At 33.5% G+C, this 16,675-nt stretch overlaps 1 protein-coding gene across 1 annotated transcript in view; it reads right to left on the reverse strand.

Annotated features, from left to right (window-relative positions):
- The window catches only part of LOC115219701 (diacylglycerol kinase zeta-like), a 545,273-nt gene that overhangs the window by 505,980 nt on the left and 22,618 nt on the right, over nucleotides 1–16,675 (reverse strand). The gene's annotated exons all lie outside the window — the stretch shown is intronic.

Genomic DNA, 16,675 nt, shown 5'->3' on the forward strand with positions numbered 1-16,675 from the left:
AGCAAATCCAATCTAACCCATATGATGATGGTGATGACAATGATGATAATGACTAGCTAAATTTCATCAAAATTTGTATTTTCTAAGAGGTTTGAAAGATCTAAATGGAGGAAACACTAAGAAGAGTTTAAAGAGTCGCGGCTAACAGGTGTATATTTGAGGTATGTTATTGCCAAGCACTGTAGACTAAAATGACAAGTTCAAACCAAGCTGAAGATGCGACTCAATTTTATAGAGATTTTCTTTCAACTTGGTTCATTTCAATTTCCAATTGCAGCACTTTCCTTTCATCAATGCTCTAACAACTCCCATAACATAGTTCCAACTTCTTTCTTCTCTGAAATCAATATGATATATACATATATTTCTTTGGAGCCAATAGGACATATACTTCTTTCTAATCACGTTGAGAGGTTGAGAAATCAACTATTTCAATACTCTATGGCATACACACTTTTCATAAATTTAATATTGAGCTGTAATTGCATATGAGAACCCAAGCTTGTTCAATAATATCCTCTTCTTGGTTGAACATATTTTTCAGAAGTCTTATTTTCAATGTGTGCTTTTCCCAATTGTACCTGAACAAGCACAGTGCTGAATGCAGAGTTATTACTGGAATAGGAAAATCATCAGAGCATCAGACAAAATGCCTTGTGGTACTTAATTTCAGATTTCGATTCCCTTTATGTTTTGAGTTCAAATTCCACCAACACTGACTTTGAACTTCCATCTTTTTTGGGGTCAATGAAATAAATATTAATCAAGTAATACAACCAACAAGGTGAGGAACTGGCTGAATTGTTAGCATGCCAAACAAAATGCTTAGTAGCATTTCTACAGGCTCTTCACAGTCTAAGTTCATATCTCACTAAAGTCAGCTTTGATTTTCATCTATTCAGAGTTGATAAAATAAAGTACCAGTCAAGTACTGGGGTCAAAGTAATTGACTTGCCCACTCCTCTCAAAATTGCAGGTCTTGAATCCTGCAATGACTGGCATCCCCTGCAGGAGAATGTTGTGATTTGGGTCACTTATTCACCATGGAAACCGTTGACCAGCCTTAATCCTAGGGTTGAAGCAAAAAGGCTATAGCAAAAGACACATGCTCAAGGTGCTGCACAGTGGGACTGAACCTGAAATCAGTTACAAAACAAGTATCTTCACCACACACCTGTACTTGTACTTAAGTATGTGTGTGTGTATAAGTGATCAACCAAACTTTGAGATGTTGTTATACATCATTGGGGTCACAATGCACTTTGCATCTTTTTAGCTTTCAAGTGATGCCACCCTGCTGGGGCTAGGCATGCAGGCCAACATATCCTCCTATTTGGAAGATGATCTGGACTGGAGCAATGTGAAATTAAGTGTTTTGCTAAAGAACACAATGTGACATTCAGACCAGGAATTGAAACCACAATCTAGCGATCACGAGTGCAGCACCCTAACCACAAGGCCATGTGCCTTCACACACACACACACACACAAATATATCTTTTACAAAAACCAAAGTAGACTAAAAAACCAGTATTGTAAAGTGAGTCAACAAGGGAGTTTATATATAATCACTCAACCTTGCAGATAAATCTTCTTCAAATTTCACTCAAGTTTAATTTTAAAAAGGCGGAGGAGGATACTTTGGATAATAATAGTCAGGGGAATGCAATGCTGTCTGAGGAGAAAAAATAGATGTGAATGAGCATTATGAATAAAATGATTTTGATTGTAAGTCTATGTGATCAGTCTTGACTCTGGGCCAATAAGCAACCACATTATCAGAAAATTATTTCAGACTAAGAAGAAATACTTAACTTTTCCAGAAAGGAGAAAAAAAAAGAAAAAAAGTAAGAGACATTTTATTCATTGTATGAGACAACAATGAAAAGAATTAACCAATAATGGAAAGTTATATTCTATTAACTAAGCCAGAGAAACAATTCCACAAAGTTCTGGAAGGTAAGGTGTTTTTGTCAGTCAGGTAATATACAAATTTGGTAGCATGAATAAAACATACATGGAATCTGTAAAGATGACAAAAAATAAAAAAAGATAAAAATAAGTAAAAAACGATCCCATTTGGAATTTATTTAAAATCTCATTTGAGCATCCATTAATGCTGTTCTCCGTTTTAGCATTATAGACTATCAGAGTAATTCCAAATTTTATTTCTCAGGGAACTATTATCCTTTTCTGTATTAAAGAAATACATGTTGTCTGTGGGTGTTTCTGAGATTAACATCAATTCTGGTTTTATAAGTCAAGTGAAAGAAATTTGTTGTTATGCAGAGAGAGAGAGAGGGAGAGAGAGAGAGAGGGAGAGAGAGAGAGAGAGAGAGAGAGAGAGAGAGAAAGAAGAACTGCAGTAAAGGACAAAAGAAGTAAAAGAGGGTCACATGTTGCACACATACACAAACATACATGCATATTACCATTCCTTTCTCTGTAATAACATGTAGCAGCCTTCACTTTAATTTCTGGCTTGGTTTAATATGATATCAAATGCTGTTTTCTCTCTCTCAATGATTGCTAATGTCTACTAACTTCTGTATCTCTCTTTCTCTTTACCTTGTCATTAATCTCCCTCTCACTCATTCTGTGTGTGTGTGTGTATATATATATATAGGTAGGGAGATTGCACTTGTGATTGTAGTAATTCGAAATAAGGAGTTACATAATAATTTTGTTACGGAGTAAACTTAGTGTTTATTATCTTCTCACTACATGGCCAGACGTTGATCCAAAGTCAATGGGTGTGTGTAATGTGTGAGTACCCTACTCTTTTAAAAGACAGACACATAGGCTGTTGTGGTTCTTGGCTCAGAGAGCATGAGAACCAGATGGGATGGTCATAGCTAGAAGGCTTTGATTGAGCCGATCTCTTGGCAGGTGGTTAAACAACAAGAGTTACAATGTTGTGTATATGTATTTGCTATAACTCCTCCAGCTCTAAAGTGATACCACATGTTTTGCTTGTTTATTCTCTATTTGTAAGATATATACATATTGATACACACACAAACACCCCCACACACATTCATATTGAATTAGCAAACCATTATTTTTATGATAGCATGTTAGCACTAGAAAGTAATTAACCTTGGTCTTATTTTAAAAATCAAGGGAAAATTTTGAATAAATTTAAAATGTAAGTAAAAAAAAGGGATCTATGTCCCTGCAAGGCTATAAGATTATTGTATAGAAAAGAATAAGTATAGCTTTTGCTACTATGAGGTGATAATAGTTCTTAACTGACAAACTGTGAAGGAGCTCTGTAGACAATACCCCATGTACACTGAATTGCTACTGAGCTGTTGATGAATTTTAGCCTGAAGTTCTGCCCCTAATTGGGAAGATTGAGTAATCACACAAACAATCCGCTGTCGGCTCATCAACTACTGAATAGGAAAAACAAATGCATTTTCAGTTTATACAGACTGCATGTCCATGTAAGCAGATGAACCAATAAAGGGCTTTACGAATTTCCTTGACATGCTGGAAATAGTAGTCAAATATCTTTCAAATTGCACTCAGTAGGGTTGCCATTGGTCAATGTTGACCATGCAACTGGCAAGAATTTTTTGAAAAAGACTAGCAATTGCCCATGTAGACAAATCTCCACTGTCCATATCATTGATATTTATTTGATACAGCTTAGCATTAATGTCATGGCAGGTATTCCTATCAGAACTTAGTAAGCGTGAAAAAGCACCACAAGGCATCTCACATGATCCTTTGATAGTTCCATCAATACACCACCCAAGTTTCAATGAAAGAGTGAAAGGTTAAGTTGATCTCAATCAGATTTGAATTTGGAGCATAGATAATCAGAACAAAAACTGTTAAGAATTCCATCCAATACTCCAACAGCTCTGCCAATTTGCTGCCTTTGCAAATGAATACAGACGAATATATTGGGAAATGTAGTCTCTAATATTTAAAATCACAAGATGGTTAAAGCCAGAATACTTTCAATCATAGGTCTGTATCATCACATCTGACCAGGAGCTAAACACAACCAACAACAAAAATAATAGTGTAGCAGCAACATCAGCAGTAACAACAGATGCAGGCATACATCATTAAGAACAGAAATTACAGGTGTAAACAACATGGACTACTAACTGATGATTCATTAAAATTATATTGTATATAATTTGGAACTTCTAATTGGTTAGGCAAATGTTTGTAGGGTATCTCAAAAGTTTGTGACTGGAAAGTGTTTAATTGAATTGACTGTTAATAAGTTTGTGATGTATTGAAGATTTGAGTAAAATGCTTACAACAGAGTAGATTCCACTAAAGCAAATGCACCCACGAGTCCATTTTATTGCACTTGCAGGTTGGTATACTCATATGTACAGAAGATAGAAAATTCTTCAATTATAAAATTTATGCAATATTCATATGCCTATTTGTGACATAAAGAATACCTCATAAGTAATACAAATGTCCTAAATTCAGTGCTGGTGTTAATGAAGATGTTACGTGTTAATTTAATGTGTTAAACTAATCTTTATTATTGTATATTGAATTAAACACAGATATATACAAGATTTACACAAATATAAGAGTTAGAACTTGTGATCTGCCTGCAGACCTTTATCTTTGGAAATTTTTGCCAGCTGCACTAAAAAGTTTCCCCACCCCTGCACTAAAGAGTCCAGGTCCTCTTGCTAAACAAGTGACTTATTTTAAAGCCTACCACTAATAAGCCAGAATGATCTCTCCAGTGCATGTATGCACATTTTCCATCTAGCAAATTTCAATGATTTGCAAAGGTATTGATCAACCCAAGGTTGTGATAGAGACTTAACCAAACCACAGAAGAATGTAGATGGGAAGCAAACACGTGTAACTACACAACTACATCTACAGCCACTTTATTGAATCTCTCCATTTCTTGACTATTTTTAAAGTTTATTAAAGCAATGAGTAAATAAATGAATGAATAAATATACAAAGATATGTTGATCTGCTAAATCATTTTTAAGCATGAAAGAATATGAAATATCTCTGATGATATTTGGGTGGTGTATGCAGCACTTAAACTGATTATACCTATTTCAATAATTAGCTAAGTATTTTATCTTTGTAGTAATCATTTCTCTCTGTATTAACGAGGGAATGGAGTTTTTAATATAATAACAAACGTGTTACCATTTATCTAAATAACATAATGAAACTTACTTAATTAATAAATATTCCTTGTTAAATTGGCTAGAAAGATACAGCAAAGAGTTACTTATACTGTGAGCCAGCAAGAGAAAATTTGCTTGAACCTGCTAGAAATAGAGGCCAAATTTCTATCAGATCAGACTCTACAATCTTAAGGACACATTGACCAATGCACACCTAGATATGCTGTCTAACAATAGATGGAATGGTCATAACTGGAATACCATTGATCATAGGTCTGTTTGATTAGGATCATCCCTGATTTAAATAAACAGTAGCAAAATGTGTTCCACATTGTTAAGAAGAGATATAATTGATAGTTTTAACCAGAAGCATTTCTAAATGATGAGTTTTGTAAAATTTTCCAGTTACTTAAGAAGAAAAGAAGAGCAGAACAGCAAGAAACAAAGTTGTTAGCATTACATTAAAATAAAAAGCAAGAAACAAGCGAGATTTAATGAGCAGATTAAAATACTCATTAAAACACACTTTTATCCAGTCTTTGCTTTCTATTACTTTGATAGGTTTAAGATTACTGGAATAAAACCAAAATCTTATAAATTATTCCAAATTTTAAATATATATGAAAATTAAACTATGAACAAAAGTTAGTAATGGTGTCCAGAGATATAATAATCTGAAGATTGATATTGATTTAGCAAACAATAACAATAATAATAGTCATCAACATTTTATGTCTACTTTTCCATGCTTGCATGGGTTGGACAGAATTCATTGACGCATACTTTCTATGGCCAGATGTCCTTCCGGTTCCTGTTTCCAAGTAAAGTAGTACTGGTTTCAAATTTTGGTAGCAGCTTTGAGGGAGGGAGAAGTCAATTACCTTGACTGCAGTGTTCAACTGGTGCTTATTTTATTGTTGCCAAAAGGATGAAAGGCAAAGTCACCCATGACAGAATTGAACTCATAATGTTAAGAGAGGCAAAATGCTACTAAGCATTTCGCCCAGCATGCTTACAATTCATCATCTTTCTAAATAAAGGTAGGCTTTTCCCAGGAGACTAGAAATGAAGACTGTTGCTTGTATGATAGTGATGCTTGTTTAATGGCATCACACAAGGTCAAGACAAGGAGAAACAAACAACTCCACCCCATGTGTGTGTGTGTGTGTATATATATATATATATATTTATATATATATATATAAATAAGATTCAATTGAATTAGGTACTTAAGTTGAGGTACCAAGTCTGCCCAGTATTGTCCACACAGCTTGAAGTTATATAATGGAGTATCCTGTATGTTGAAAATCTATATGGTCGAATGTGTCTGAGGAGATCTGTTTATTTCAAATTGATGTAAGGTTTGCATTGATCGATTAAATGGTGTCCCTTGAAACGGCAGTAATGCACTGATACTGGGAAATCTTTGTTACTTATTTACTATATATATATATATATATATATATATATATATATTGAAGGATTAAAATCAATTTTAATCCTTCAGCTATTTAAAGTTTTCCTTGAGCCTGCAACCACCTATATCATTGATTCTGTTATTATCATTTTTGAATTGTTACACTAGATAATAATAGAGTCAATTATATCTTCATAAATTAATTTTTTCTGAATTATTTTTCTCATGAATTATTTGCTCTATACTGAAATTATATATATATATACACACACACACACACACACATATATATATATACAATGGGATTCTTCAGTTTTTGCCTACTAAATACAGTCACAAGATTGGTTGACCTGAGGCCATACAAGAAGACAGTTGCCTAAGGTGACAACACAATGGGACTCAACCTGAAACCATGTGGTTATGTGGCAAACTTCTTAACTGTACAGACTTGCCTGATCCTAACAAAAAAGTACAATCAACCATTCTAATCATGAAATTTGATTGCTCATGAGATTATAATTGATATTTTTTTTATTTCTAAATATCTAATTTATCTTTATGTAAAAATAATGACAAACTCATAGAATATTCATATATTATTTGACACACTGTATATCTTGGCAAGATATACATTATCTTGGCATTTATTACCATGAACTTTTTAGCATCTGTTTCTCAATTCCATTATACTGTGTCAGACAGAAATATGTGCCCATTAAAAGTGTGAGTGTGTGTGTGTGTGTGCACGTGCACATGCGTGCATGCGTGTGTATGTGTGAGAGAATTTATATACTACTCAAGTAAATCATCAGAAGCTGGTAAAGTCATTCAGTCTTAAACTGCTCAATCAGTTAACTGCATGCAGTGCTCTTAAAACTTGTGATTTCTGGCCAGTCAAACTCCATTTGAAGTCATCTATACTACTTATGAAATATTGGGACAATGCCATGACTATTTTCAAGCATACTTTCTTGATCTATATTACCAAAAGTACATCATTAACAGGAATTTTAAATCAGATCTTAATTTTAATCAATACATTATACAAACTTTTCAAAATTCTTATGCATGCATAATGTTCCTGTTGTTACCTGCACTAATTCATTAATTAAATATTCACCAGAGCCAATCGTATATTCAGCATATAATCAATGTGTATAGATTTCTGAACACCATAATCTATACATTTCAATTACTGACATGTTGTTATAGATTAAATTTACTCATTTCCATCCTGATTAATATTCGGAGATCTTCAACTTTCTTCAACATCAGTCAATAGAGAAACCTCAATAGTTTTTCCATTTTCTTTTTTTATTATCTTGGGCAAAGTCCAGGGCCTATACTTTTAACAAGGCTACCAATGAAAGGGAGGAAAGTAAGGAGATGTCATTAAACTGGCCTGAATGCTTGCAACACAGTAGAATCTATCAAAAATCACCCAAAGTATGGTTTAACCTAATGGAAACAGCAACAAAATCTCCCTCGTATCACACCTTAGAATCTTGAATAAACAAACTGGAAGCATATACTGGATAATTAAGTCCTTCCTATGCACTAAATCTAATAAAAAAAAACAACAAAAAATGACAGAGTGGTTGCAACTAGAATGTCTTTGATCTGCTCAATCAGGGCTGAATTGTTGTTAAACAGCAAAAAGTAACAACCATCATCAACAAGTGAAGTTCGTGATCTGACATTCTGACTCTGACACTTCAATCTGCAATAAATGACATGAATAAACTAAACTTTTCCTGCCTACAGCTGACTTTACAATCATTAATATTATATATTGCAACTTAATATGTAAAATACTGGTTTCCAACTGGATAAAATGTCCACATAAAAAGCATAATAGGGTGATTAACCTTTTAACTACCATATTTCTTTTGAAATACACAGCCTTTGTTTTAAATAATTTTGAAAATAAAGAATAATTTAATAAAATATTAAGCTAAAGTTAGGAAATTAAATTAACATGAAAATTTAATTGAAGTTTTTAACTTAGATCACATTAAAAACAAGACTTTGATCATAGAAACATGGAGTAGTCTCAATCAGATTGGTAGCAAAAGGGTTAAACTACACACAAACGTTAGCAGCAGGAAGGGTGCTTGTCAGTGAAAACCCATATTTGTAATCTTTCAATGTTTCAACAACCTTTACTTGAAAAACAAAAGTAAACTGTTTTTGCATTTAATGGACCGAACTGAACCATAACTAATCTGCACATCTTCTGATAACTTACGGAGGGTGATTCAACGATTTCTCCTCACAGCTGCATGCACATCTGCAATGTTTTTCTCAGTTCTACTAGTTGTGGTCTTTCAGTTAGAAGAAAGTCCAGTGCCTATACTCTTAACAGGGCCTCCAAGACTTGTGGAAGGGAGGGTAAAAGATTTTTTTAAAAAATGGAAAAAGTATCAAGGCTTCTCTATTGAGTGATATTGAAGATGGTCGTTGACAGTTGTTACATCTCCAAATATATGTAAAATGTAGAAATTATTAAAATGTCCGCAATGTACTACACTTGAAAAAACACAACTATAATGCTGCTAGGTTGACTTAGAGTTAAACAGACACAGAACTAAATAATTTTTTAAAAAATTACTCCACTCCAATACTATCTTCTTTGACACCTACCTGCACGAAACTGCACCTGATGCTCTGATACAAACTCTCTTAATTAAAACCTCTCATCAGAATTTCATGCCAATTTATGCTTCCAACACCTGCTTAATAATACCCAAGTTATTTTAATAGGTTCTGCATTATTTTCAAAATTAAAACAAAGACAATGTATTTCAACAGATAAAGGGTTAAATACAAAGAAGTGTTATGCTGGGTAATGTACCCTTAGATATATGAGGTCTCATCAATAAGTATCTGGACTGTTGCCATAGTAATGAAGCTAAAACATGCAGAGTGAAGCTGCTTGGCAAAGATTGACCAGGAACTCTGCTGTGCCTGCACACTAAGTTTTAATGCTCTAGCTCACTTCTGCTGTTTACAGCAGTGCTTGCAAGGAAGGTGTGTAGCATGTAATCATCACATTGATCATAACAGAGAAAGTTGTCATGGTGATACTTGCTGAGAGGCCAAAGCAAAGTTGCAGAAAATGTATGGAGAGAAATATATGAGCCACACACAAGTGTACGAGTGGTTCTGATGTTTCCAAGATGGCCAAAAAAATGTCGATATTAATGAATGTTTGGGGATACCCACAACCAGTAGAACTGAGAAAAACATCGCAAATGTGCATGCTGCTGTGGGGAGAAATCATTGAATCACCATCCGTAAGTTATCAGAGGATGTGCAGATTAGTTATGGTTCAGTTCGGTCCATTATCACTGAAGATTTGGGTATGAGATGTCTGCAAAGTTTGTGCCAAAACTGGTTTCAGTTAAGCAAAAGACACTCGGGCTTCAGTTGCACAAGACCTCCTTGATTGTGTTGAGAACAATGAAAACTTTTTGAAATCTTTGTGTAAGCCTCTGAGCAGGTATCGCCAAGCTTTTGTTGCAGATTCTCTGCTCAACTTTCTCTGTCATGGCCAGTGTGATGATCACATACTACACACCTTCCTTCCAAGCACTGCTGTAAAGAGTAGAAGTGAGCTAGAATGTTAAAACTTAGTGTGCATGCCCAGCAGAGTTCAAGGTGAATCTGTGTCAAGCAGCTTCAATCTGTGTGTTTTAGCTTCGTTACTATGGCAACAGTCCGGATAGTTACTGATCAGACCACGTACTATGTCCAAAAAGAAGAGATAGTCATGACTGGAATGGCTTTGAAAAAAAAAATTCTGCTGGATTGGAATTAGTTAGGGCCAAACAACAAAATCAACCATCTCATAATTATGAGAATTATCAGGACTATTACAATCTGAGATGCTGAGAAGTTTAATAATTAGATCCATTGACATTTGTTATCATAAGTACATAAGGTAACCATTTTCTTAGTAATCTCTATAAGAACCTTACTAACTTCCAAAAAGTTTTAATTCATTAATGAGCTTTTATATAAACTGGACAGTACTGACAAATATTATTATATTCTTTCCCACACTGAAAGTAACAAGAAAGATAGATTCCAGTTGGAAATTAATAGATTTGAATATTTTATTGCCGTAATAAGATTTCAGAAACATTCCAAAAGACTCCCAGATGTGACCAAATTTATTGGTTTTCGTTTAATGTCACATTTACCCAGCTTTGAATACATGCTAAACCTACAAGTTAATAGATTATCATTTTAACAGTGATGATGATAAATGGTACGAAGAGCTTTTCCATATTCCTCAAGCAAATTCTGAAAATGAATAGCGCTCAGAAAAGGATTACAATTCTTAGATTTCAGAAGTAATTGCAAATGAACAATAACTTGACAGAGTGGATTTAAGTAATTTCTAAATAACTGACCAATGTTTAAGAATTAAATTTTCGAAAATTCTCTAATGGTATTGTGCATTATTAATTTCACCACTATTTCTATTCAGATCAATATTTAGTAATATAGATAAATGGTCTTTCACAGATAATTTAGCTTCCCCTTTAGCTCACATTAACTCAAACTACCTCATTAGATTTGGAGCAACATTTAGTTTTACAAATGAAACAAGATTGATACAAATGAAGATGCATTGTATTGGCATGGCAAAATCACAGCTGCCGGCACCAATAATGCTAATAATGACAATGATGCAGTTTTAAACTGTTTTTCTGATTCTGGTCCAAAGGATACCCATTGCCATTTCAACATGCACAAGGCAGATCTACTATGGAATTGCCAAAAGTGTTACAACAATTTGGATCCCTTACAAATTATTTAGTTTCTATTTTTGTTTAATTGAAGGTCAAATTATTTTTCTTTTCCCCATTCTTAAATCAATATCATAACCAATAACGTCTTCTGGCAAAGTGACAAACTCGCACTTTAGAGTACTTTTTATTTTATCAATTCCCACCTTTGTTTACAAGTTTTTAAAATCCTCTCAAAGAAACTGAGCAAAATCTCTTAATTCCTATACCATATTTTCCCCTTTGTTATTATTCAACAGAAATATTTTCTTCAAATGGTTCTTCATCAGAAAAACCAAGTAGTTATTGTCTGAAGAACTTGATCAAACTATTGAAAGTATTTAAAAGAAAAAGATTAAATCTTTAGAAATCTATAAATATTTTATTATTTTTAGATCTTGACCTCAATGATTATTCCAGGAAATAGAAAGGAAATAGAATTCTTCACTAAATCACATTTTGAACATTAAACGCTTGGTATTCAGAGCACAGAAATGTAAGCCCAATGTGAGACATAAAGTCTCAATAGTTAACCGTACAAAACTGCAAACTGGACTTACCTAATGCAAAAGGGAGGATGAAGTTAATTCCGGTTGCAAATGAAGACCAAATTTGCATATTATAAAATAGGTTTATGGATTAAGCTTGAACAGTATAAGTGGGCAGATATGTGCACGTGCACAAACATACAGTTTGATGCAATCAAACTCTAATGCATGCACAGAATCACTTAATATCATTATCTGAAAACTATGCAAAAAATGTAAAGCAAAATATAAATAGTCGTGATCAGTCCTGAAGTTTCAATAAACTGATATTATTTCAAAGTTTGCATCTATAAATCTTGCTAAATAAACGAAATAGTTATATCCATATGGATATCATATGGAGTCCTATCCATATGGGTATGGATTTAATCTTACTGTTTAATTAGACTCTATGAGGATCTTTTGAGCAACTTTGGAAAGGAGTGGCACCACCTGGTTTTGTTTACATTTAACAGTTTGTGACAACTCTCTTTCCCAATCTTTCATGGATATAAACTAATTAAAATGCAAACAAAACTTTTGATGAACATAACTCATTTACATAATGGTACAAAGTGATTTATTTATATACCATACTGGACAATTCATGCTTGCATATTAAGGTGCAGGCATGGCTATGAAAGTATAGGCATAGCTGTGGAGGTACAGGCGTGGCAGTGTGGTAAGAAGTTTCGTTCCCAATCACATGGTTGTGGGTTCAGGTCCACTGGGTGGCACCTTGGGCAAGTATCTTTGACTATAGCCTAAAATCGTTAAACAAAGTCTTGTGAGTGGATTTGGTAAACAGAAAGTGAATGGTACTCATCATGTATTTGTGTTTGTGTATGTGGGGGGGTGTATGCATTTGTGTATCCTTATATTGGCAATGTATGATAGTTGTAAATGATTGTCCCCTTCATACACATAGTGTTGTTGGTTTCCAATCTTCTATTAAAACATAGCAGGCTATAAGAAATAGGAAATATTGCCTTGCTTTGAAAAAATAGATTAGCAACAGGAAGGACATCTGGCCACAGAAAATCTGCTTCAATAAACTGTCTGCCCATGCAAACACTTAAAGTGGATGTTAAAATGGATGCTGATATTAAACATATTGGCTTAAGTAGGATTTGTTAGAGCAAAATCTTCATAACTGAACATGTGTTTTAACAGTGAAGATAATATCTATTCTTAGTTTTCTCTCATCACTACTTTCATTTCATCCCACTTTTGTAATTTGTAAAGAAAACCAAATGTTAGGTTAAATGGGGCAAGTGGAATTGTCTCAATGTGCGACAATAAGCCAATAAACCTATGAATATTGAGTCAAGTAACAGTAGCTCAAACACTTAAGCAACTTATTTATATCTTAGTAGCCTAAGTATTCATAAAATAAAGTGATAAATTCATATATCTAACACAAGTATAGGTTACACCAGATATTTGTAAACAAATTTTACAGGCCATACATAAATGGAAGAAGATCTAACATAATGTTATGTGCCAAATTTTGACTTTCTCATTTGTTCTGAGACATACTGACAACATTAATATGGCAGATTCCAATGGAACACAGGAAGTGAAAAGGCATCAAATGTTTGTGGTTGTAGCCACTAACTGTAGTGACATGGAGGTTGCCAGTTTCTTGAACATAGCTGAATTCTTCTTGTTCAAGTTCAGGCAAGAGTTGAAGGCCTCTCTTGGGGATATATCATCCATGGGCAGGAAAAAGAAAGAGTCTCAGAAGACAGACGTTGTCAGACAGTGGAGTTCATCTAACAGCCCTATTACATCATCAATGACTCCTGATGTCCTCAGTGGGTCAATGATGACTATTTCTGGGCAGCTTTCTGTTTCTGCTTTAAATATGGATGTGTGGAGCAAGTTTTACATAATGAGGAAACACACAAAAGTCGATTCTGGAGCATTGTCAAGAGAGCATAACTCCACAATGTCTCGAACTTATAGGGTCTAATGTTGTGGGCTTTATGTGTGGCCTGGATTGGTCTTACTGATCCTGGCATACAATTACTTCAGTAATCACACAGAGGTTGTTGATGGGGTTAAGAGCAATGTGTTCCATGGTCTGTTTTCTTGTTCTTTGAGGTATCTAGTAATGTGGTGTGTTTCTTTGGTGTATTTAATATTAATTGCAGTGTGTTGTTTTACTGGTAATAAATTTTGTTTATATTTTTGTTTGATGTTCTTGTTTATCTTTGTTTTGTTTTGTTGTCTAGTATATTCTGTATAACAGATGCCACTGAACAACAATTATAACTGATTATTTTGTATTTCTTACTTTTTTCTTATCTCAGAAAATTTTATTTAGGGACATAGTAATTATAAATATTCATGGGAATGTCTTTAAAACCAAATACTTTTCTTGTTAGTAACTGAAATATTGAAATTTGTAAAACAAACAGCAAAAAATGGTATTGCTTCTAATATCAAAATACTATTCTAATACCATCATAACCATACTAATAAGTAAGCCAATAACTTCTATCACATTGTCAAATGCAACATGGAGAAGAGATTTAATTGAAAACAAGTTTATATTTCATATTAAAATTCAGTTTCATTTTGAATCTATTATATTTCAGATGATAAATTGGAAAGCAAATATGTTGGATCCATATTTAAAGCAGAAACAGAAAATGGATATAAAAACCATTTCTAATAAACAACTAAAATTAAAGATTGGATATCATAAAAAGGATAAAAAAAGGCCATGTCTTCCAAGGCATATTCTTCTACAGATATTTAATGGATATTTAAAATCGGTTTTATAACAATTTCATTTAGATATTGTGTGTTATTTAATTTTTTTTTAACTTTTCAGATCAATAAACACTAGTAAAGAAATGTGGGTGTAATCAAAAGATAGTGCTGCATATATTGAATACAGAGTGTTCAGAGCAGTTTGTTATTTAGAAATTTGAAATATTTCTCCTATTGCATGATTAATTTTTAATTGGTAGTAATCAGTTAGTTAGTTAATTATGAGACAGTAATGATTATAGTTTATTTGGAAAACAAAATGGTGGAATTGATTAAAGTGATAACTTGTGCAGGAAAGATCGCACAGTAAAACATGAATTTACATAATTTTATCAAGTACAGTGTTATAAGTGGCACCATCAACATCATAATTCATTAACCTCTCTGTAGATTACTGAATCTATTTATTTTTATTAAGTTAAAATCAATAATTATACACTTGGTAAATAAAACTACGTGAGCTAAAGACTGAACCGTAGAAGGGAAGAATATAGATGTTCAAATATATTTTCTTTGAAACCAGCCAGCCTATCACTGACCTCGGTTTTATGATTGATACTAACTTCCTGCTTTAAAGTGATCTAAATTAAAACTGTCCATCAAAATTCCATGTTTAATTATGTTTCAAACACCAGCAAAAATAATGACAAATTATTTTCCTAAATTCTTCATTGCCTTCAAAATTAACTGAAATATAGACAGAGATACAAAATCCCTGTTTTAAATTGTTCATATTTAAATTAAAACCTTTTAATCATAATCATATGCTAGAACCTTCTAAACTGCAGCTTAATCCTTTCTACTGGAAGCACAAATTTGGGGGAAGGGATTATGTTAATTACATCGACCCCAGTGCATAACTGGTACTTATTTAATCGACCCCAAAGGATGACAGGTAAAGTCAACCGTGGTGGAATTTGATCTCAGAACATAGCAGCAGATGAAATACCGCCAAGCATTTCACCTGGCATGTTAATCATTCTGTGTTACACTGAATCTCCCTGACAACTACATTAAGGTTGCACGTGTCTGTGAAGTGCTCAGCCATATGCATGTTAATTTCTCGAGCAGGCTGTTCCATTGATTGGATCGACTGGAACTCTCAACGCTGTAACTAACAGAGAGAATTGTATGTTGTTGTCATCCTAAGGATTTATAAGCTTCAAAAGAACAGGAACTCTGTTTTTGGAATTTAAGGCCTGCTTATGGGATTCGAACTCACACAGCTATTAAACATAACAGGCATTGTACCAGGCAACGACAAAACATTGTATGTAAGTAATAACGATTTCAAATTTTGGCATATGGCCAGTAAATTTGAGGCGGGATGGATGGGGTGGGGGTGAAAGTTAGTTGATTGTATTGACCCAACTGTTTAACTGGTACTTATTTTATCAACCCTGAAAGGAGGACAGGCAAAGTTGACCTCAGAAGAATTTGAACTCATCAGGTGAAGATAGACAAAATGCTGCTAAGCATATGTGCAACAGGATGAATGGATACTAAACAGTTGAAAATATTGTGTTTAAGTAAAATAAAAAGAATGGTTTACAGTTAAAACTGTTTTTCCATCAATACTAATAAAAACTCTTGTCACAAATATTCTAATTCACAATCATTTTCAAGTAATTCCATCCATTACAATTAGGCAATGTATTTAAAAAGCATTGCTCACATCCACTAATACAATATATTATAGTATACTTCCTCTAAGCACCAAACACACACACACACACACACACATACACACATTAAAAATGACTGACAAAAGAACAGGAGTCATGTTATCACTTATTAGCTTACAGCTTTTTCTGTTATAAGGAACTGTGCACCCAGAGTGCCAGTGTGACATCTTAAAGCCCCTGTAAAGCCATCTGAATGAAGAATTTTATTTCATAGCGGAAAACATTTAAATATAAGTTGGGCATATGTATACTTACACATGTGTGTACACATATAAAAACTATAAATTCACACACACACATAGTTACATATACATAAACACATACTGGT

The sequence above is a fragment of the Octopus sinensis genome, linkage group LG15 (assembly GCF_006345805.1).
Source record: "Octopus sinensis linkage group LG15, ASM634580v1, whole genome shotgun sequence".
In the NCBI taxonomy this organism is placed as follows: Eukaryota; Metazoa; Mollusca; class Cephalopoda; order Octopoda; family Octopodidae; genus Octopus; species Octopus sinensis.